Raw genomic sequence first — 23,166 nt, 5'->3', positions numbered from 1 at the left:
CTTGAACCTTTTAGTTAGTAGGGCAGCAAGTTTAGCATTTGCACTACCCAGAGACTCCTCTAAGGATGAGGCGAGCACTCAACTCCCTGAATTAATCCACATTTTGCAAATGTCGTCAGGAGCACTTAAACTGTTTGCTGATTGAATGTGAGCTGATACACAATTGTGAACATGCTGCTTGTGAACTTACAGATGCCGGTGACCATGTCTAAGTTTTCTATTACTATGATCTGTCTCACACTAAAACCCAAGATTTCAAGGTGGAGCAGTTGAGAAATAAAATTCTCCTTCCTCCCCTCCCCGCTCCCCCAACCACCTGAAGCAAAGCACCCAGGCTATGAGGAGGGGGAGGCTGAGCCCGTGACCAGCTGCGAGTGTTGCTCCCCACTCGTGCTGTCTTGTGAGCAGAGAGCGGTAAGAATAAGCTGGTGGCTTCCCGGGGGACGGGGAGGAGAGTGAGAGGAAAGACATGAAAGTGGCTGGGGATGCGGAGGGGCAGTGACTGGGATCTTCTTGGAGTCCTTGCTGCACTTCTCAGCATCAGTGGGAAGGAAGGAAGGAAAGCCGTCAGAGAGCTAGCTACAGAGTGTGTTTTCACCTGGAGGAAAGAGGAGCTTGGGGTCTCAGGACCACATCCAATTGGCTTCACGTAGCTCACAAGGATGTTGGACACACTATTTTGGCGAGTAGCAGCCGGGGTTTTAAAAGCCCGTGATCAGCCACTTATTGGTTGGTCTCTCCCCACCTGGAGTTAAGAAGAGAGTTGGAACCTGAAGGACAGATGGAAAACAATTCGTCCAATGTCTAAAGGACCACATGGACACGAGTTTCCACAATCACCTCTAGAGCCAAAGAACTAGATGGTACTGGGCTGCGGCCACCACTGTTCTGACAAGGATCACAGTAGAGGGTCCTGGATAGAATGGGAGAAAAATGTGGAATGGCACTCAAAATCATAAAAGACAGGAGGCTTACTAGTCAGCTGGTGGGAACCCCCAAGATGATGGCCCTTTGTCATCACCATTCAGGTCTGGGAATGAGCTCACCCCTGTTAGAGGAACCAAGCAATTAAGATAGAAAGGGCACCATGTACCCAAGGACAAAGTTCAGAGGACTAAGAAGGAGGAGCGGAAACAGGAAACAGAGGGAGGAAGCAGAATAAGCAATAAGCGCTGGTACGTTGAGGGGGTTGCAATGGGTGGGTTGAATTAGCATGTGTCTGCATGGTTGAATGTACAACTATGATCTGCTTGGTAAACCTTCACTTAATTCTCCATAAAATGGTTAAAAATAAAGAAACCAAGCTGTGCTTTTATCCTGATAAAAACCTATCACCGTCCATTTGGGGAAAGGCCGCCATTGACTGAGTACTTGGTATGGGGCTGTGGAGGTAACTGCACACACCATTTCCTTTAATGCTCTTAACAACCCCAATGCATTTTTATCAACTGTTTTACAAAGATCAGAGAAGTTGTAAAAAAGTCTTGCCCAAGATCACACAGACTGATGTAGCAGAGCTGGAACACTGTCCCACTCAGGGCCACCTGACTCCCCAGGTCCTGCTCTGAATCCCAACCCGGAGGACAACATGCCCGGGAGAAGGGGAGGTTGAAAAGGGAAGGCCCTCAGCGAGATGGATGGACCCAGCGGCTGCACGGATGGGCTCAAGCACAGGAGCCATTGTGAGGATGACGCAGGACCAGGCAGTGTTTCCTTCTGCTGTGGTTCTGTTGTTAGGGCACCTAACAACAACAACAGAAATGGCCTGCCTCCAACAGCAAGGAATCCAGGAAGGAGTTGGGAGAAAGCAGGAACAAGTGTTCTTGCTTGAAGCACTGGACAACAGAAGGTGGCAGGGCCAGCCGGCCATCAGGGCCTAATGCTCACTCATGATGGTCCCCATGGCAATGATGCTAGGAAGTGTGGTGCCTAGTGGCCTTGGGAGAAGACCTAAGGAATGGAGAGTTGGCTGTTTTCTGTGTAAAGAACACCTGCCCTAGATTCCAGGGAAGGCTATTGCTAAAGACACAGGATGATCCCATCCTCCTCCAGTGCCCCAGAGAAGCTGGCAGGGAGCTGCGAGGATGAGCCAACCTGGGTAATAAATCCTGAGGAGGAGGGGGCGGAGCTGCTGATCCTGAGCAACGGGTTCCTCACCTCACCATTCATCTAGATCACTGGGAGCACTGTGAAGAGAAAACAAACAAAACCCTGCTTCCCTAGGCGTGGGGCAGAGGCTAAGAATCTGTAAGAATCCTCTTCCACGTGATTCTGATATACGAGGGGGTACCCCAAAAAAACCCGGAATTTTTTTTCAAAGCTATATATTTAAATTTTTTTTTTTACAAACCAACCTTAGCACCTTCAAAGTACTGTCCATTACACTTAATACATTTGTCAAATTTGCTATTCCATTCTCAGAAATATTTTTTTAGATGCATCGGTTTGGATGGCTGACAGCACCTCCCTTGTTTTTTTCTTCACCTCTTCTACATCGTCAAATCACTGTCTTTTCATGTCCCTCTTCATTCTTGGAAACAAAAAGAAGTTGATGGAATGAAGGCCCGGTGCATGGAGCAAGAGAGGCATGCTGTTTTTGCCAAAATCTGGTGCACTAAGATGGGTGTGTGAGCAGGTGCATTGTCCTGGTGGCAAAACCAGTCTGTCATCTGCCACATATCAGGCTTTTATGCAATCTTTTCAGAACCTCTAGGTAGAAAGCTTGATGAACAGTGTGACCTGGTGGAACAAACTCCAAATGCACTAGGAGTTGACATTTTTGTCTGTTCAGGAAGGAGGTTTTTCATCAATAGACATCCCCCCCCCTTTTGAAATGAGAAAAACGCTCGTTCACTTGAGTTTTTCCCATAGCGCTGTCTTTATAAACGGTGTTCAACATCACAACAGTTTCTGCAGCGTTTTCCCTGAGCAGTAAACAAAATTTCACAGCTGCACCCTGTTCTCTGAAATTGGCACAAAAAACGAGGTTTGAGCAAATTTGCTTTTATGAGAAAATTTACTATGAACAGAGAGAACCTTCCCAGGTGATGCTACTGGGTGCACTAACTCAGAGCGTGTTGCTGGGAGCTTGCCTAGCGGGAAAATGTGTACTACGAAAGCTCTACTCCACCCAGAGCAATTGGGGTTTTTTTGGTGCCCCTCATAAGTCATTTGTGGAAGGCAGACAATGGTTATTGCCCCTCGGACTCTTGATTCGTAGTGCCTGCATATGCTATTTTCTGCCCCAAAGGAGAGCACGTCTATTAAAAAAAGACCACTTTCTACCTGTACTTAATGTTTCTGGCAGAATTCTAAGCACCTTAACCTGCAGGGTTAAGCACCACTTGTCAGTTTGCTATACTGCTGTGGCTTGTGTATTGCTGACGAAGAATGCTGCATATCCCACTGGACGGTCAGAGGAAAAAACAAGTCTGTCTTGGGAGACGCACAGGCAGACTGCTCTTTAGAAATGAGGATGAAGATACTTCAGCTCAAGTACTTGGGATGTGTCATCAGGAGGGGGTGGAGGGCAGTCCCTGGAAAAGGACAACATGCTTGGTGAAGCACAAGGTCAGTGAAAAGGCAGAAGATCCCCCATGATCCTCAGTGGCTGCCACAGTGAGGTCAAACACAGCAAGGGCTCCGAGGGTGGCCTCAGGACGGGGTTCTGCTGTACGTTTTGTTCTGTTGTACTCGAGGTCACCGTGCGCTGGAACGGACTCACTGGCACCGAACAATCACAGGACTAAGCTTTTGGTTTGATATTGCTCTTATCATCTAACAATTTCTCTGCTACAAAAAGTTTGTTTTCTTACCAACCACTTCTTTCTGGCCAGTGCCTTCTTGCTGGCTACAGTGACAGACTGTCAAGTTCTTGTCCTTTTCAATGTTTGTCCTTCGCTACAGAGCAGCCAGCCCTGCACTTCTGGTGCAACTGAGTGAATAAGTACTTCAACAGTCAGATAAATTTGATTTCCTGATTTATAATTCATTATCTAGCCTACAGCATTTGTCTGAGCCTCAGTTCCCTCATCTGAGGTTCTAATAGTACCTACTGCACAAGACTGTTATCAGGATGCAATGATAATGTATGTGACTTAGTAAGCACCTGCCCAACATCTTGACCCTCACGTCCCTGACTCTTCACTTTAATCTGGATGTCTCATTCAAATTGACACTCAAAGGGTCCATAGCTCTCAAACAGATGTAAAACCCAATGTGACACTGCCATCTGTCTCCAACCTTCCAAATGTCTTTTTGGATGAGTGACATCATTGCTATCCTAGGCACGGAGGCATCCTGTGCACAAACTGGCCATCGAGTGTCCTGACTCCCAGCGGCCCTACACAGGGTTTCTGAGGCTGTACATATTTATGGGAGCAGACGGCCTCATTTTCCTCCCTGGGAGCAGCTGGTGGGTTTGAATTTCAAACCTTGCAGCTAACGGCACAATATTTACCCAACAGAGTCACCAGGGTTCCTTCTTTGCTTTAGGCTTCTCTAATTCCTTAGATAGAGTACTGTCTGGAAAAATAAGAGCCACATTTCAAGTTTTCTATTGTCACATAGATATTTCATAAAAATCATGGCCACTCAATGGGATGAACCAAGTGCCATCAAGTTCTATGCCTGTCATATAGGGTTGCTATGAGGCAGAATCAACCTTTTGGCACACAACACAATGATACCATGGCCCAAGGGGAGTCCTTGGGTCAGTGGTTCCCAACCTTCCTAATGCCGCAACCCTTTAATACAGTTCCTCATGTTGCAGTGACCTCCCAACCATAAATTTACTTTTGTTGCTACTTCCTTACTGTAATTTTGCTACTGTTATGAATTGGGCGACCACTGTGAAAGGGTAGTTCGATGCCCAAAGGGGTTGCAACCCACAGGTTGAGGACCACTGCCTTGGGTGGTGCAAACAGATGAGGCACTAACTGAAACGTTGGGAGGTTCAAGCCTACCTGAAAGCAACTTGGAAGGAAAGTCAGATGGTCTACTTTGGAAAAGACAAACCAGTCACGACAACCCTGCAGAGCACAGTTGTGGTCGGACACACATGGGGTGGCAGTGAGCTGGAGGGTCTCAAAGGCAACCCCTCCACGAATTATGTGTCCGCACTCTGCCAAGTATTTTAGACAGATGGTCCCTCGTTTATTATTCTCTACAACCATAAGTGCTCAGATTTATAACACCGACTGAGGCTAAAAGAAGAAAGGCCTGATGGTCTAACTTCTGAAAATCCACCAAGGAAAACCTGTGGGTCACAAGAGGACAATCCCACAGTGCACGGGGCCACCAGATGCTGGGGACTGACTGGGTGGCAGCTAAGGACAACATCAGTAACAACATGGAGACACGACTCGGTTCAGGAAAGTCAAATTATTTGTGTAAGATCGTTTGCTTAGTTAAGCAGTGGAAACGGGATTTGAATTCAGATCTCTACTTCCAAAGCCGTGCCCTTAACCAGGCGGGTGAGTTCTCCCAGGCCATCTTCTCCCTATCTTGACAAACGCCACACCGGGCAGAGAATGGGGCCTCAGATACCCAAGGTTAAATGAAGACAAGCCACGATGTAGCAACAACCACTCCCCCAGCCAGTGCGAACGATCACTCTGGGCTGTTTGTGTGCCCCGTGTTTGTTTTCTTAGAAACAGGAAACACTGCTGCTCCTTCCCACAGGGATCTCAGAAAAGACGGCCTGTTCCAAGCGAAAGGTTACCCACCTGCGAGGTTCGCCTGCGCAGCCCCGAGTGTGAAACCAGGTAAAGGCCCTGGGGCGCCATTCAGGCAAGTAGGGCCAACTGCTGGCCTGGCCTTGCGAACTTTCACCACTGGCGTGGGAGGGTTGCTTGTGTGGGACCCAGATCCAAGGAGCCTCACTGCCTTTTCACCCTTACCAGGTGCCCCAGACAGGTTTCCATCCTGAGAAGGTAGGCCAGGGGGTGACCCACAGAGGTGCAAGGCTGGTGCCTTCTGTGGGGGGCTGAGCTGTGGAGCCAGTCAGGCATAGCAGCAGATGTTGACAGTCAACAAACACAGAGACGGTGTTTAAAAACAAGTCTTACTCTCTCCTTGGTGTAGCGAGGCTATCCATGAGTTGCTCTTATCTGGCTTGGGAGAACTAGATCCCTGTGCCAGGGTCCAGGAATGAACGCCTTCCACACGAATGGGTGAATCGAACCACTCTTAACCATTAAACCCCAAAGCTAACATTTACAACGTGCTTTTGCGGCGCCAGAGGGCCGTGCTCAGGGCTTTCTGTAAAGTTGCTTGATGTTGGCTCTCCACAGTAGCCCTGAAAGAAATCGTTTTTGATCTCATTCACAAGCTTTTAAAGTTTAAGAGGAAGTGTGCAGAGAGCCAGACATTCAGACACTCAGAAAGGAGACCACCAGCACTAGCCCTCCTTCCTCTTCAGGGTCCGAGCAGCAATCGCTGCTGCCAGCTTTGGTTTCCCCTTCTACGTGCAGACAGATCTGTCTTTAAAAAAACCAAACCAAACCAAACCCTATGGGCACTTGTTAAATGCGGAGTCTCCAGGTGGAGCCAATGATTCACATGATGGGTTGCTAACAAAAAGGTTGTTGGTTCGAATCCAACCCAGAGGTAACTCGGAAGAAAGACCAGGCAATCTCCTTTCAAATAATCAGCCACTGGAAATCCCATGGAGCCAGCCCAGTTCTACACTGATGCACAGGGGGTCGCCCGCCGTGAGTTAGAATCAACTCCACAGCTGCTGGTTGCATGTGACAGGCATTGTTCTGTGTCCTGTTTACCAAAAAGCATACTGACCAATGATGCATATCCCAGCAACCAAGTCGAGAGTCATGAACCGTTAGTCTCGGAGAAACACAAAACCATGTTGTCAAGTCGATCCACACTCCTGGCCACTTCACCTGCTGCCGTGCAGAACTGTGCTTCACAGCGCCTTCTGGGCTGTTCTCTCTAGGAAGCAGATCCCCCAGGTGTCCCCCCTCTGGAATTTCTCTGGGTTGGTTTGAAACACAGAGTGCTTAACTATGCTAACCAGGGCTGAATTCAATGCTGGTGCCCCTAAGCACTAGGCCACACCACCTTACCTCCCTCCCGCAGCTCCTGCAGATGGATTGCATCCCGAGGCTGGAGAGAAGTGGGAATGAGCAGAGAAGCAGGAGACAGAAAACGGGCCCAAAGGTTTACTGTTTGGGTGGGAAAACAGTGATCTATGAAGTGAGAGAATGATTCCCAAACGTAAGAGCCTCTCAAGATCATGTGCCTCTGTAGCTGCGAGGTGCTGGGCATCGGTGGAGGGAAGGGTCCTCGCGTGGGGGCGGCTCCAGCCAGGAAGTCCTCCAGCTGGAGGTTTGAGTGTGGCCTCTAGGCGCTAGCGGCAAGAACAACACCACCTGGGAGCTTGTTAGAAATGCAAATGATCCGACCTCAGCCCAGACCTCCGCAATCAGAAGCTCTGAGGAAGGTGAGGAAACAGGAAATTTGTGCTTCTCTGACTCTCCCTGGGAGTCTGGGCTCACTAACCTTAACAGCTAGGGTTCTGGAAGGAGGTGACTTTTGCATGAACAACTTTTCAATGGAGGTTAATCCTGCTGTCAAACTCTGTTTAAACTGAGCTTGCTCCATACTCCCGCCTTAGCCTAGGTCTGAGCTAATGAAGGCATCTCAGGTGGTGCAGTGGTTAAGTGTAGGATGTTAACTGAATAACTGACTAGCCGCTCCCCGGGAGAAAGGGGTGGCAGTCTATAACAACGGCAGGTTTCTGGGGCAATTCCACTCTACCTGATGGGTTGCTGCGTGGCATCAACAGCCTGATAGTAACTCAATGGCACACGCCTAGAACACTAACCAGCTAAGAGCTGAGGACACAAAGCCACAGACTTTTGAGGAACAGTCCCAGGCAAAGGGGGGAGAAAGACCAACGCGTGGCTGGAGGGAGGCAGAACACTGCAGAAGCTCTGGCTTGAAGCTCTCCCTCTTACCTATGCGACACTGGTCCAGGGGCCCATTTGATAGTTCACCTGGAAAACTGTACCCTCCCCCCTGCCTACGTGGTAACCATGAGTCCTCCCAGCAGGCTTCCTGAAGGAAGGGCCTCCCTTCCACCCTCTAGGCCTCCCCTGCTAAGCTGAGCTGCAGGCTGTGGGCAGTGAGCCCCTTACCCTGCATGGTGTCTGCAAAGCAGCTACCAGTTTGCCCTCAGGTCAATTCTGACTGGGGAGACTCCGGACGGTCCGAGTAGAACGGAGCTCTGTGCCGTTTTCAGTGTTTAATTTTCTAGACGTGAACCACCAAGCTTTTCTTCTGAGGTGCCACCCAGGGGCCCCACAGAGTGGCTCTTGCTGGTTCTGTCAAGTCGATTTCTACGCATGGTGATGCCCCTCTACCTGCAGTCCAGGTGGGGCTGACCAAGTAGCAGGAGAAAACGTAATTTAGAATTTGGATCTTAAAGACCTACCATTAGACCCATATTGAAAAATGCTCCTTAGCATTGCTGAAAAGGTAGGAGCCCACTCCCTCGCCTGGAAGGCATTCAAAACCAGTCCATATACAGAAACGCAAACCCTGGGCATTTCATGGAGGAATTGAGGCAGTGGGCAAATACTCTTTTTGGATTAAGAGGCAACCGGGCAGTCATTGTCCTGCTGTGACCGGTGTGAGCCGGCTGACAGCGCAGGAGGGATGGCTTCCTGGAGGAACAAGGCTGAGGAGGCCCATGAGTATGTACAGTGACCGCCCTCACCGCTGGGCTCGGCGTCACCCACCCAGGGTAGGGGACACCCGGCTGGTCGTTAAGGGCCTTATGGTTCCAACAAGCTGGATTAAGTCCTGAACATAGATATGTAAAGAATATAAATGGACCGACACCCACACACCCACACACAATTCCGGCTCACATAGTAGAATTGCTCCCTATGGTCTCCAAGGCTGCAAGTCGATACAGGAAGGGACAGTCTCATCTTTTTACTGTGGATTCCAACTGCGGACCTTGCAATTAGCAGCTCACCGTGTCATCCACTGGACTACCAGGCCTCCAAACAGGCCAAGAAAAGAAGCCAAACACAAGCCTTAGGATCCCAAGAACTTAGAGGAGGGGTGTTTTGGAAGGCCTTGAGGTCAGAAATGTGTATGGATTCCAGTCTTGAAGGGCAGGAGCTGGATTGGTGGGGGTGAGGGGCTGGGGAGAGTTTGGGAAAGGTGGCAGAGGTGAGCAGAACTGAACTTGATGGTGTGAAAATGGGAGCCGTCAAGGATTCCTGTGATGTGGCAGGCATCAGGGTGCACTGGTGGAAAAATAGCACAGCAACTTGATGCACGGGGAGAGGGAGGTGGGAGGCAGTCGGACCGTCTCAATGGAAGGTCTGGGCCATGAGCTGCCCTCACGCTGATTCTGCCCGACGACACCCCCTTGTGACAGAGCCCAGCTGCCTCACAGGGGTTTCTTGGCCTAGTTTTTAGTGCCTTTGAAGAAAGCGGGTCACCAGTTCTTTCTGCTGTGGAGCCTGAGTGGGTCTGAAGAGCCAACCTGAACCATTTCTGCCACCAGGGCTCCTATGAAAGGCCTCGGGGCAGGCAGTGTAACAGAGGGCCCACGCTTGGGGGAAGACAGAACTGTGTCCCAATCCAGGCTGCATACCTTAGTGCTATACGATGTTGGACACATCACTTACCCTCGCTGGGTGCCCAGGTTCTCTCTCTAAAACTGGAGAACAAAAGTATCGGCCTCACAGGATTGACCTATGCAATGAAAGAGAAAAGTGCCCGGCACTAAGCAACCACGCCATTCCACCTGCTCTGGTCGTCACTAGTTCCAGGCGGTAAGAGCACGTGATTCAAGGAGCACCAAGACTAGAGTGCAGAGGACAGGGCGGATGCAAGAGAGATGAACACCTCTCTTGCTCAGAACGAACAAGACTTCATTCTTGGGGCTGGATGGAGAGAGAGGGGCTACTGAGCACTGGACATCAGAGGAAGAGAAATGGCCTTCTTCAGATGGACAGGGACAAGAAGGGCTGCTTTCAGGGAAGGGACTGCTGGGGGAGGGAGGACGAAACCCAACTGCCCCCAAGTTAATTTCCAACTCACAGACCCAGGGTACGTCAGAGTGGAACTGCAGGATTCCATCAGGCTTTCAACGGTTGATAAAAGGCCCTTCTCCCCTGACACCCCTGGGTGGGCTCTAACCTCCAACCTTTCGGTGAGCAGATGAGTTAACTGTTTCCATCAACCAAGCACTCCTAAAGTTGGGCATCGCCATCATGAAAGTTGGAGGAAGAAAGAGGATGTTAGGGAAGAAAGGCCAAGTTCCTGATGTGCAGATCTAATTAGTCAGAACCATAATATAACATATGGGAGGGCTCTACTCAGACTCTATCTATGGCAGGCAGTGGGAACTTCAGGAGATTTTTCATACTGTTTTCTACGAGTGACTGTAACTTTTATTTTTATGATCACAGGAGTGAATATATAACCAGCAAACTTGCCAAGCACTTTTCTAAGGCCTTTCCAGACCTGACTTACTAATCCTTAAAACAAGGCAGCGAGGTTGTTCCGATTGCTTTTTGCAGTTTAGGAATGCGAAAACTGATGGAGGGAGATGCTTAGAAGGGAACAAATGGCCCAGGCCACACCAACAGTACAGGGAGGAGCCAGCATTTCCTTGGCTGCCTGGCTCCAGATTCTGCCCTCTTAACCATATGTAATAAAATAAATTTTAAAAATACCTCGGTAATTGTTACTCACAAAAGTAAGAGGCATGGTGGGTAGTCACTCTATGGGGGCAAAGGAAGTGACTAGCAAGCAAGCCTCACTGGGATCAGTGAGGGGAAGCTGCTGGGCCTTGGAGGGAGGGTCCAGAGTGTGAGGGAGTACCACACTCAGCGGCTACGTGTGCTATTGGGGGCTGCGGAGAAAACGATGAACTGGGGCAGGTACGCAGTGGATACAGGAGATTCCGCAGAGATGCAGGTGGGCAGGGAAGGCAAGCAGTTGAATGACACCTCCTGGAGGCAGGGGGGTTGCTTTCAGAGCCATCATTTAGGCATTTCTGAAAGTTGAGGAGGAACTTGGATCAACAAGAGAAAGAGAATGAAGATGCCAGAGGGCGTGGACTGAGGGCTCAGGAGGGTAGCTGGGGGCTGGGGAAAGGCCTGAGGGAGGCAGGGATCACAAAGAGGGGGGTGGGGAGTGCAGAAGCCCCAGCTAAAGTCTTCGGTCAGGAAAAAAACGTAAGTATCGGCGCACATGACACAGATGAATTTCAGCATCACACTGAGCAAGAGAGGCCAGAGTTACGACGAGCACAAACTATATAATCCAATTTATACGAAGTTCAAGAACAGGCACAACTCCTCTATTGTGATAAAAGCTAGAAAATACGAAGCTCTATAGAAACTAAAAACAAGCTCACTGCCGTCAGGTCTATGCTGACTCATAGAGATCTTTGCAGGACAGGGTTGAACTGCCCCTGCGAGTTTCCAAGACCGCAACTCTTTTTTTTTATATCATTTTATTGGGGGCTCGTACAACACGTATCACAATCCGTACATCCATCGTGTCCAGCACATTTGTACATTTGAAGACTGCAACTCTTTAGGGGATGGAAAGCCCCGTCTTTCTGCTGAGGAGGGGCTGGTGGTTTTGAACTGCTGACCTTGCAGTTAGCAGGCCAACGTGTAACCACTACACCACCAGGGTTCCCGTTAGAAGATTGAAGAGTGGGCAGAAAAACAGATGACGCTAGCTCAGCCAGGAGTTTCGTTGCTGCTTGTTGAGGCGAGGTGACAAGTACCTAGGGGTTCATTATTCTCATCTGCTTGTATATATACTTAGGCTTCTTATCCATGAATAGAACACTTAAAAGTATAGTTCTGTGGTCTCAGAAACGTCATTAGGATGTGCCACCAGGAGGGACCAGTCCCTGGTAAAGTTGAAGGCCAGTCAAAAAAGAGACAGACCCTCAAGGAGATGGATTAGCACAGTTGCTGCAACACAGCAGTCATTGTGAAGATGTTCTACATACGGTCACACGATGAGTCGGGACCAACTTGATAGCACTTGACCATACCAATCCTTCCTACTATGTAATTGGACTGACACATACAACCTTAGGTACAACAAATCAAAATACTCCCCAGACCCGCGCCGTCCCCACAGTTGTGATGTTTGAGCCACTGTTGTGACCACGGTGTCAATCCACATCCTGGAGGGCCTTCCCCTCTGTGCTGGGCTTAACATCCTGCGCCAGGGACCGGTCTCTCATGACAACGTACCCAAGGCAGTTGAAATGAAGCCTTGCCATCCTCAACCCCGGTATATTCAATCGCCTCATGCACATGTGAAAGTTGGGCATTGGACAAGAGGACCTAAGAACAGGTGCATTTGCATGACGGTGCTGGTGAAGAACACTGAAAGCACCACGGACTGTCAAAAGAACACACGCATCTGTCTTGGAAGAAGGACAGCTAGAATGCTTCTTCGAGGCAATGGTGGTGAGACTGCGCCTCAAGTACTTTAAACACGCTATCAGGAGTGAGCACCCCCTGGGGAAGACACCGTGCTTGGTAGAGTGGAGAGGCAGGGAAAGAAGACCGTCAACAAGATTGACTGATACAGCGACTACAACAATGGGCCCAACCTTCACAGTAAAGGTGAGGGGAGAGCAGGCGGGCATTCTGCTGTACTGAGGGGGTGTGTGTGTCCATAGGTTGGAACAGACTTGATGGCATTTAACGATGACGACCTCAACGACACTGTGGTGGTGGTGTCAGGGAAGCATTGGACTGGCTAACCTCAAGGTCAGCAGTTCAAACCCAGCAGCTGTTCCATGGGAGAAACAGGAGACTGTCTGTGCCTATAAAAATGGATAGCTTCAGAAATCCTGTATCAGTGGTTCTCAACCTTCCTGATGCCGCAACCCTTTCATACAGGTCCTCATGTGGTGGTGACCCCCCAACCATACAATTATTTTTGTTGCTACTTCACAGGGTGACCCCTGTGAAAGGGTCGTTTGACCCCCAAAGTGGTTGCGACCCACAGGTTGAGAACCACTGTCCTAGATAGTTTTTTGGATTATTTCTTTCTCTAGGGCCCTGGTGGCTCAATGGATAAGTCCTTGTCTGGCTGCTAAACAAAAGGCCGATGGTTGGGACACACCAGCTGCTCTGGGGAAGACAGATGTGGCAGCAGCTTCCTGCAGGATTACACTCATGGAAAACCTGTGGGGCAGGTTCTGACTGTCCCATAGGGTCACTACTACACAGCACTGGGCTTGGCGTTTTGTTTCTATTGTTGTTATTGTTATCATTTCCTTCTCTAAATCACGACCTAACACCTTTACGTCGTGAGAGGACTGGTCTTTCCAGGCAGCCCGCAGAGGATGAAGGCAGCCATGACCGGGGCCGTATGCCCACAACAACAGTGCTCTGCACCTGTGTCACTGTCACTGCGTGTCAGCCGCCAGCAAGCAACATCACCTGGAATCACACCGCTGTGAAAATGGGCCACCAGGACAATCCAGATACACATCATCCATGCAGATAAAAAAACCCTGCACACTGGTTTCATGATCTCTAGTTCTTCTCTCAACCTCTCTGGCAAGGCAAGGGGCATGCTTTCATTTGCCTTCAAGCCTGTCTGGACTTGGTAACTGCTTCGAAGAGAAGCAAAGTCTATGAAGTTCCTGGCGTGACCAGTAAGTTCCTGGCGTGAACCTTCCGCAGTGACCTTCCCTGTGGTAAGCCCCACAGTAGTCAGAGTTTATATATTTTCAGAGGGAAAAGACTGAAGACAAGAATTTCCCAATTTCCTGTGGTTCTAACTGGACCCCCCCTCCCCCCCCAAACCAAACCAAACCAAACAAAAAACCCACAGCCATGGAGTTGATTCCAAATCATAGTGACCCTGTAGGGCAGGGAAGAACCGTATCACCAGGTTTCTGAGGCTGGAAAATTGAATTTCTTTCTCTCAAGAAGCAGCTGGTGGGTTTGCACCACTGATGGTCAGCAGACATGCACGTGTGTCACCCCCTGCAACCAAATCTCCCGCTTAGTTCTAACACATTTCCCTGTTAAAAGTGTGTTGAATTTTCCCTCTAAACGCAAACTTGTTGAATAACTACTTATTTATTTAAAAAAATGTTACATCATGGAAAATATGGATCAGGAAACCAAACCAAGTCATCTAATGTCTAAAGCTCATCAGCAACCTCCGTACAATGATCTGGCACCCCCAAAGTGCATTTCCTTTAATTCACTGAATTCTACAAAACTTTCGGGGGGAATATTTCTACTTAAGAAGTGATCTCAAATTCCAAGAAATGTCAAATTAACTAATAAAAATTCATTAACATTTGTCTTTAAATGAGATAATTCTCAGAAAATGGGTTGCGTCAGATAAAACGCTTAAGAGAGTATCGCTTCAAACAGGAGGAAAAAGGACACCAATTTGAAATACGCAGAATTTTACTACAAACAATTTGCTTGAACAAGTAAGAGTATATTGTTTCACTTCCACTCAAGAATGTCACCAAATGGGATCACAGAATGGAATGTGGTAGGATTCCTGCCTGCAAGCCCAGAGGAAGAATGTCTGCAGCTCCTTGCAGGCCCAGCCTTTCTGGGTGAGGCTATTTCAAATATTCCGCTGCTGCTGCTGCTGCTGACGAGCGTGCAAGCAGACAGACCATGACTCGCAAAGGGCTGCATTGCAAACGGGTCCTTATATGCCGCACAAACAACGAAACCGTCCTCAGGCATCAGAGAGGCTCTGTAAGCCCCATCGTCGGCCTGATGTTGGACTTCTCGGGTCCAACGATGCTATCACATCCCTTTTGTACATCCTCAATGTACAAAGCACAGAGAATAAGCACATGTTGGATCCAGGAGAGTAAGACACATGCATGGCAAACAGAGACAGCTGCAGCTAGTCTTCCTTCGTCATACTGGAAACAGAAGTGACAGTTTATCTTGGGGTGGGGCCCAGAGCAGGAATGCAATAAATATCTGAAATGCCAATGAATGATGCCAGGGGTAACTGGGACAGTCCTTTAGTTGAGTGGTGACAAGGGTCCGACCCAATATTGGACTGCATTTCTGAAATAACTGGGGGTGAGGCTATATTGTAAAGGGGCCCTGACGGATAAGATTTTCTCTATGTATTACCGACGGGATGAAGAGGTTAAGTCAGAGGGACAAACTGTCTAGCTCTGCTTCAAATTAAATATCAACTAGGAAGCATGATAAACTTCTCTAAACGTGACTTGTAAATGCAACTTCTGGGGTGTCGTGCCCATTTCCAGAACTAGCCCATCCCCTCTCCTGTGGGAGGGAGGGTAGGCTCTGCTCTCGGATTGGTGAGGGCCCTCTCAGCACAGGGGTTAATAACTTCAATGCTGACTGAGATGTCCATTGGAATCCATCAGCTGCTCTGCTAGAGAAACATGTATCAACCTGCTTCCAGAGAGACAGGGTCACTATGTGTGGAATTGACTTGGCAACAGTGGGCGTGGTTTTGTTTGTTTGTTTGTTCCACTGGATCTTATCATCTCAGTTATCTGGTACTGCTAAAACAACATCCCTCAAGTGGGTGGCTTTTGTTTTCTTCACAGTTGCACTTTCATTGGCTGGAGGGACTTAAAAATGACAAGCATCCCTACTGGAATCCTAGGGTAACACACACGGATGTCACATGTTGTCACTTCCTCCTTATTTAACATCAAAGCTGACATTCTGGTTTCTGATGCGCAAGCCCACTAAGAAAAATATGCCACAAAAGATAAAAATGTACTAAGAGCTTTCTCATATACCATCTATATTAAAACAAACTAATTCCTGTTAACACAGCTCACAGAGACCACAAGGCTCCCAAAGAAATTAATCCACAGGACATACAGCCTCAAAGAACACAGCTTTCTCTGACTGAGATCAGAAGAACCAGCCGCCCCTATCAACCACTATCTGACCTGGGACACAGTAGAGGGTCCTAGAGAGAACTCAAGAAAAATGTAGAACAAAACTCAAATTCCTGAAAAAGGCTGAGTAGTGCACCAACAGAGATTACTATTGCCCTAAGATAACCTTTGAACGTGGACTGGAAGATATTTCTACAAGTCACCTTTTGGCCAAAATAACACCAGGGCTTATAAAAATAAAGTCTTACCCAGAAACAAAAAACTATATGAAAGCAAATAGTCAATGTTTACTCAAAAGCAAAGATGAGATGGGAAGGGAAACGATAAATGGAAATGCGACAAACAGAATGGAAATAAGAAGACTGACACAGTGTGAAAATTGTAACAGATGGCATGGGAAAAATGTGTATAAAATTGCTAATCGGGAGGGCAATGAATATACAAATGTGCTTTACACAATTGATGTATGTATGGATTGTGATAAGAGTTGTATGAGCCTCCAGTAAAATGATTTTTAAAAATTGCTAATTGGGAACTTATTTTGCTGTGTAATCTTTCACCTATAACATAATAAAAGTCTTTGAACAACAAAAACAAAACCTGATTGCCTTAAAGTAGATTTGGATGTGCCAGGGTAGAATCTTCCAAGACGCCTCTGGCTGAACCCAAATCTCCAAGGTTTGGGGCTGGCAGTCAAGGTGTTGGTCATTTGCACCACTCAGGGACTCCACTTATGCAATAAGTGCCATCAAGGTGACTGACTCATAGAGTTTCTAAGGCAGACTGTCTTATTTTTCTCCCAAGGAGCAGCTGGTGGGTTCAACCACTAATAGTCGACGTATCAACCAAGCACTTTAACCACCGCACCATTAGCTTCAGGGGCTGATGAACCCCAAGATCACTAGAAAGACAACACAGATTTGGGGTTGTAGAGGCAAATGAGTTCAAGGTCAAATGGTAGGCTGCTGATGACTCCCATTATTGTCAGGCAATATGGGAGGCATTGACTCAAGTCCAAAGAATCAGAGGTCAATGAGCCAGATGCAGGATCCAGATAAAGCAAAAAACACCCAAGCTTTTCCATAGCACCCACTTATTTGAAGCAGGTCACCTCCCTGAGAAAACTTCCTTTACACTGATTGGATCTGGGCTGTGACCCGAGTAAGGGTGTTGCTTCCTTCTCTTATCTTCTTACAAGTGATGACTTTTCATAACAGATTCTATTATGAAAGTGATGACACTCTGTTCGATCACATCCTAGGGAATTACTAGGCATAAAGCTATGGAGAATCCTGGCAAAATCAAGCTGATACAAAGCTTATCACACATAGGTTATAATTAAGAAAGGGAAAAATAATGAGGGGGCTCCAGAAAGTGTGTGCATAAAGTCATCATCCAACTCCACTTTTCCACAAGCTTTTTGAAGCCCCCATCATACTTCCCTCCATTCAAGAAGCACATGAACTTACTCAACGTGCACATGCACTAAACAGTAAGGATTGCATCCAATGACCTGCTACGAAATAGGAGTCTCATCAGGCAAAAGGACTTATATTTTTTCAAATACTCTACAGAAATCTTATTAATCACCTAAATTTGCACGTGAAATGTATGTGGTTCATAAGCCTTCATAAGCAGAAATGAATGATTAATTTCTGCACCCAGACAGACGTGGGGTGTGTCGCACGGGGTCACCTGAGTTGGAGACGGACGCCATGACAGCTAAGAGCAGCAGTCTGAATTCAGGGCGTCAGCTGGGCCGAGTTCTCTCCAAAGCCTCCAGAGAGTGACCCTTTCTTGTCTCTCTGGTTTTGGTGACCCTAGTCATTTCTTGGCTTGCAGCTGCAGCACATGGCTGCCTTCTGTCTGTCTCTTTCCTCTTGTACTAGGCACCAGTCGTGCTGGATTTGCATCCATTCTACTCCAGTATAAGCTTAGACTGACTGATAACATCCAACAAGGTCACACGGACACATGTCAAGGGCTTCACCATCTATTGGGGGGGGGGGGGTTGGGGGCGGATGGGGGCACAATTCTCTCCGTAGCGGGAGCCCATGGCGAGCACTGTGATTTCCTTGCTTCTCCTAGCACTGTCCTGCAGGCTTCCAACTTGTGAGCCTGCTAGCCCTCGACCAGTAAGCCCAGAGAGTGGCAAAGCTAATTAAACAGGACCAAGCAAGCCTGTCCTGGGTGACTGGGAAGGAGGATCCTTCGAGACCACTGGCTCAGCCTTCCCCAGTTTCCCTAGAGTCTGCAGATCCTGTAGTAGGACAGCACATTGCCACCCGGCTGTGGATACCACGGGGAGCCCTGGTCACGTAATGGTTACGTGCTGGGCCTAGATCGGCATGGCTGGCAGTTCAAAGGCACCAGCAGCTCCGTGGCAGAAAGACTGGGCCTTCCACTCCCGTCAACAGTTACCGTCTCGGGAAGTTGCTATGAGTCACCAATGGGCTCGCTGGCAGTGAGCAGACATGGCAGCCAGGCCCTCCTGAAGTGCAGATCTCATCCGAGGTGTGCACGGCTCACCAAAAGAGGACACGAGACTCCTGGCTGCGCCGTTCTGAACAATTCCCAAATGGAAAGAAACTGCCTGGACAAAGGACTAAACGCGCAAGAATCGGAGTGGTTTTAACTGTTAATGTCAAACGACAATGAGCACGGTTTAAATACAAACAACAGCAAGGCCGACACCTCGTGGACATAATGCTGAACCCAAGAAGCCACCCGGACGGAGGTGTGCAAACGAGTCCATACCTTATGGCTGCGTTTCTATTCTATATCAATCAGGTAGAACAAACTTAGGCTGTCAGCAGTCGGCGGAGTGGTTACCTTTGACAGGGAAGGTGGCAAAGGGAGCACACGGGGACTTGGGCCTTGAACATGCTGTGAGGTTAATTTGTGGAAAATCACGGTCCACACCATTTGGGTACTTTTCTGAGTGGGACTCACATTGCAATAAAAAGTTAGAAACAAAACAAAAAGTCCCCACGCCACCCTCCCAGTGGACTGCTAAACCATATGCATGCATTCTGGGGCCAAGAATCCCCTTAGAACATGAGCTGCGGCCTACTGTTCCAGACTTCGGGCCATTATGAGTTCTACTTTGCGGCTGCTCAGCCCCTCAGGAGTAGAGGTGACCCCTGTGAATGGTGGTAGGTGTGTGCACTTTCTAGGGAGATGGTGTCCCACCTTCATCAGATTCTCTAAGAGCCCCACAACCCAGACAAGTTGAGTCAACAACTGTCCTGCCCGTAGCGCCTCAAATGTCCCTTTGAGATTCCGTACCTCTGGGGCTTGCTCCTGCGATTTTTCCCTCAGAAAGCCCTACCCTTTGCCAGCACCCCCTGCTTCCAGGGTCACTTCGGGTCACCTCGACCACCAGTTTCTCTCTGCTGATCTCGCAGGCAGAAGCTCCCCTCCCCTCCTTCTCTTCCCATCCCTTCATCAGGGTCTGCTATCAACAGAAAAACAAGTCCTAATCCCTCTTCTCAAAAGGTTTTGATCTGGCCCAGAGGAAAGAGACACATCCTCAAATAAATTTTAAGTAGAAAAAAAAAAGCATCGTGTGAGAATGCATGAAAGTCCTGGGAGAGTTCAAAGGAGGAGCAGAGACTCCTTTGGCTAGGGAAAATCCGGGCAGGCATCCAGGAGGCGGCGGCACAGCCAGCTTTGGAGGGATGTGGGCGGGAAGGGCAGCGGACGTGGAAGGGCTGGCTCAGGCAGGGCAGGTAGTTAAGTTCTCCCTGAACAGAACTGCCCGGTAGAGGGGGAGTACATTGGAGACAAAAGGCTGGCGGCCAGGCTCAGGAGTTTGCCTTGTCTGCTGCAGGCAATTGAAGTGAGCATTTCTGAAGGAGTGCGGTGGCGCAGTGACTTAAGTGGTGGGCTGCTAATGTTTAGTTATTGATTTATATTTTTGGACAAACAGAACTTTATTTTCTCTCACTGTTAAGTCCAAATTCAGGGAGCCAGCTCCAGGGGAAGGCTCTCTCTCTCTCTCTCTCTGTCAGCTCTGATCTCTGAGTCCTTATCTCCCTACTAAATTGTAGGTCTGGCATCCTTTGCAGATCTCCATGTGTCTCGGCACCCATCTTCTGCTGGGTGTAGAATGTTCTCAGGCCAGAGGTTTAAACCCATCAGCTGCTCCTTGTGCTAAAGATGAGGCTGTCTGTGTCTATAAAAGCCTTACTGTCCCAGAAGCTCTCAGGAGCGGCTCCACTCTGTCCCGTGTGATTTCTCTGGGTTTGGGATCAACCTGAAGGCAGTGAGGTGAACCTTTTCAGCAGGGGATGTTATGATCAGAGATGTGTCTAGATATCCCAGTGGGTGGAGATGCGCACATTCTTCTTCCCTGGAGAGTCTAAAACACAGTCTGGCCCTTATCAGCCTTTTGCTTTGAAATGGTGTTATCTGTTTGTGCTCCCCAGACCCCCTGTATTCCCTACCCCCACTTGGCTTAAGCTAATGAAAAGCAAAAATGGTTTCAGTACTAGCCTACTGCCTTCCACCCAGTGGCACTCAACAAACACTCAATTAACATATGGATAAGTGGTGCACACTTAACACTGATTTTCAGTGAATGAGGAAACCGGGTGGAGGAGAAACGCAGTTGGGTGTAACATATTTCTGAGCTGCAGGAAATGAGCTCAGGTATTCTGTTGAACATTAAGCCTATACCTATCCCTAAAATGAGCCTTATCTCGAAGGACTAGCACCGAATGACAGAAACACAGTCACAGAGGAGAAAGTTCACAGCTATCCAAGACCCTCGCCCTGGTCAGATAGGCTGACAAACGGCTGCAACCCTGGCTCAACCCAGCAGCAACGTTGAGGATGCCTGGGATGGGGCGGTGCTTTGCTCCCTTGTGTTCGTGGGACTTGATGTGTCTGGGTCCGCTCGATGGCACCTAACAAGAAGACCCTACAGGAAGGGGCTGTGAGAAACGGCCTCCTGTACGCGGAAACGAAAAGCTCATTACAGTCAGGGTTGGCCTCAAATGAAGGGGCTACGCGTATCAAAAGGGGGTTGTTGGAAGCTGCTGTCCAGTCGATTCCTAACTCGTGGTGGCTCTGTGAAGGATACAAAGCGATGCTGCTGGGTCTGCGTGTCCCCAGATCCACAGGCTTTCCCACAGGGACTACGGGGAGCCACAGGGTCTTCAACTGGATGAGCTTGGGAGAAAGTGACTGGGCTTCTCTTCCTGGTAGATCTTAGCTGGAAGCTCTCATGAAACCGGTTCCACATCAGAGTGACAGGCCAGTGACCACTGATGGATGCGTGGTGGCTGTGCATGAAGTGCATTGGCCAGGTATTGAACCTGGGTCTTTGTGGAGGGTGAGAATTCTACCACTGAAGACCTCGGCCCCTCATCAAAACCGTATACTTTAACCGTTAGTACTCTTTCAGATACAGACCCCAATCTCAAACAGGGGTGAAGGAGAACATTGCTTAAGTGTTGAATCAGACGAGACAAGACAAAGGTAAAGATACACCATCCAGATGAGGGAAGATTATTGTCACAAGGCCAAAATGGGATCTGAGGATTGAGTCAGAGGCTAGTTAAATTTAAGGCAGGAAACTCACACAGTCTTGATTGGTGGCAGATGAATACATCAGTTACCGGGGGGACTTCAGGCTCAGGAACAGGATTATGACTGGGACATGTACATTAAGTTAGATAGAAGTGCTTACAAGATTAGTTCAGTGCCTTCTGACCAAGCCAGTCAGAACACAACTGATAGGGCATGACTGATGATTACTTAAGGCCCTGCATTCTCCCTAGTATGGTCACCTCCATCAGGGACACACACAGGCAAGCCCCTAAGAGAGACTGCCTCTCCTTGTATTGGCTGGAGAGAGGTGAGGTAATTCACTTTCCCCAAGGGCAAGATTGTTCTCATCTGAGTTAATGGTCTGAAGGAATTCAATGGAAGGTTAATCCACGAGGGGGCTCTATAAATGGATCTGGGGCTTCCACGGTCATCCACAGCCCTCTGCAAACCGGGTGCTCAAAAGTAAAGCTCTAATACAGTCCCTAGACCATGAACTCAGAAGACTGCTCCTGCCCTACATGGGGCGCCACTGTCCCCTGGCTTCATGTGGAACCTGGATATCTGGAGAAAAGAGACAACATACTCAGCCTTCTTCATCTCAAAGGAGGGGATTTCTAAGACACAAAAGGCTTTGAACCCTGCCAGAGAGAGGCTTGGCTTGCAAGCCCAAACAGAAAGAGCCAATCCTGCACCTCAAGCAGAATCAGCTCGGGTGCTGAGGGGTGTGTCTCCTGGCTCAGGTGCACTGCCATTTCCATGTCTTTGACATTTTAGAGATTTCACTCCTCTCGTCCCACCTGAACCTCACTCTGCAATGAGATGACTGAGCCCATTGGGTGCGCGAGAAAAGGAAATCTCACGACTCCTAAGAGCCCCCTCTGGACGGGGGAGAGCTCTGCACGTGGTTCCTCACACTCAGACCAGGCTCTTCCCGGCCTGGCCTCCCAGGGCCACGGGTCGTGTCCACTGGGCAGGGCCCCAGGGCCAGCGCGAGGAGTAAGTTCCCCTCAGGAGGAGCCAGGACTTCTCAGAAGTGGCCTGGTGGTAACAGCTGCCCTCCTGGAAGTTGTGCCCACTTGTATGCCAGCGTGGGGGGTGGGGGGGCCTCCATTTGGTCCCAGGTCTAGGTGATTTTAAGTGCTTCGTCATTGCCAAGGGCAATGCAGGGTGAGCTAACCAGCATGTGTGGCAGGTGTGGGAAGGAAAAGCAAAAGCAGCACCACTTGCAACTGCACAGGCTCCCAGCCACATAGTGCACAGCCAGCCACACAGTGCACGGGCTCCCAGCCACACAGTGCACGGCCAGCCACACAGTGCACGGGCTCCCAGCCACACAGTACACAGGATCCCAGGCACACAGTCCACGGGCTCCCAGCCACACAGTGCACAGCCAGCCACACAGTGCACGGGCTCCCAGCCACACAGTGCACAGCAAGCCACACAGTGCACGGGCTCCCAGCCACACAGTGCACGGGCTCCCAGCCACACAGTGCACGGCCAGCCACACAGTGCACAGGATCCCAGGCACACAGTCCACGGGCTCCCAGCGACACAGTGCACAGCCAGCCACACAGTGCACAGGATCCCAGCCACACAGTGCACAGCCAGCCACACAGTCCACGGGCTCCCAGCTACACAGTGCACGGCCACCCACACAGTGCATGGGCTCCCAGCCACACAGTGCACAGCCAGCCACACAGTGCACG

The 23,166-nt window shown here is 49.2% G+C and overlaps 1 protein-coding gene across 4 annotated transcripts in view; it reads right to left on the bottom strand.

Annotated features, from left to right (window-relative positions):
• The window catches only part of GNG12 (G protein subunit gamma 12), a 180,202-nt gene that overhangs the window by 21,642 nt on the left and 135,394 nt on the right, over nt 1-23,166 (bottom strand). The window contains exon 1 of one of the 4 annotated variants that reach the window (XM_045291884.1): nt 7,083-7,108. The exons of the other annotated variants lie outside the window; for them this stretch is intronic. The gene's annotated coding sequence lies outside the window, so the exon portion shown is untranslated. Of the gene's footprint in view, nt 1-7,082; nt 7,109-23,166 lie in introns of those variants that run through there. 4 annotated transcript variants of the gene reach the window in all.

This window comes from Echinops telfairi, unplaced genomic scaffold (genome assembly GCF_000313985.2).
Source record: "Echinops telfairi isolate 266 unplaced genomic scaffold, ASM31398v2 ScPeMD7_443;HRSCAF=831, whole genome shotgun sequence".
Taxonomy (NCBI): Eukaryota; Metazoa; Chordata; class Mammalia; order Afrosoricida; family Tenrecidae; genus Echinops; species Echinops telfairi.
Note: the sequence above shows the minus strand (reverse complement) of the source record. Positions and strands in the feature narration are given on the sequence as shown.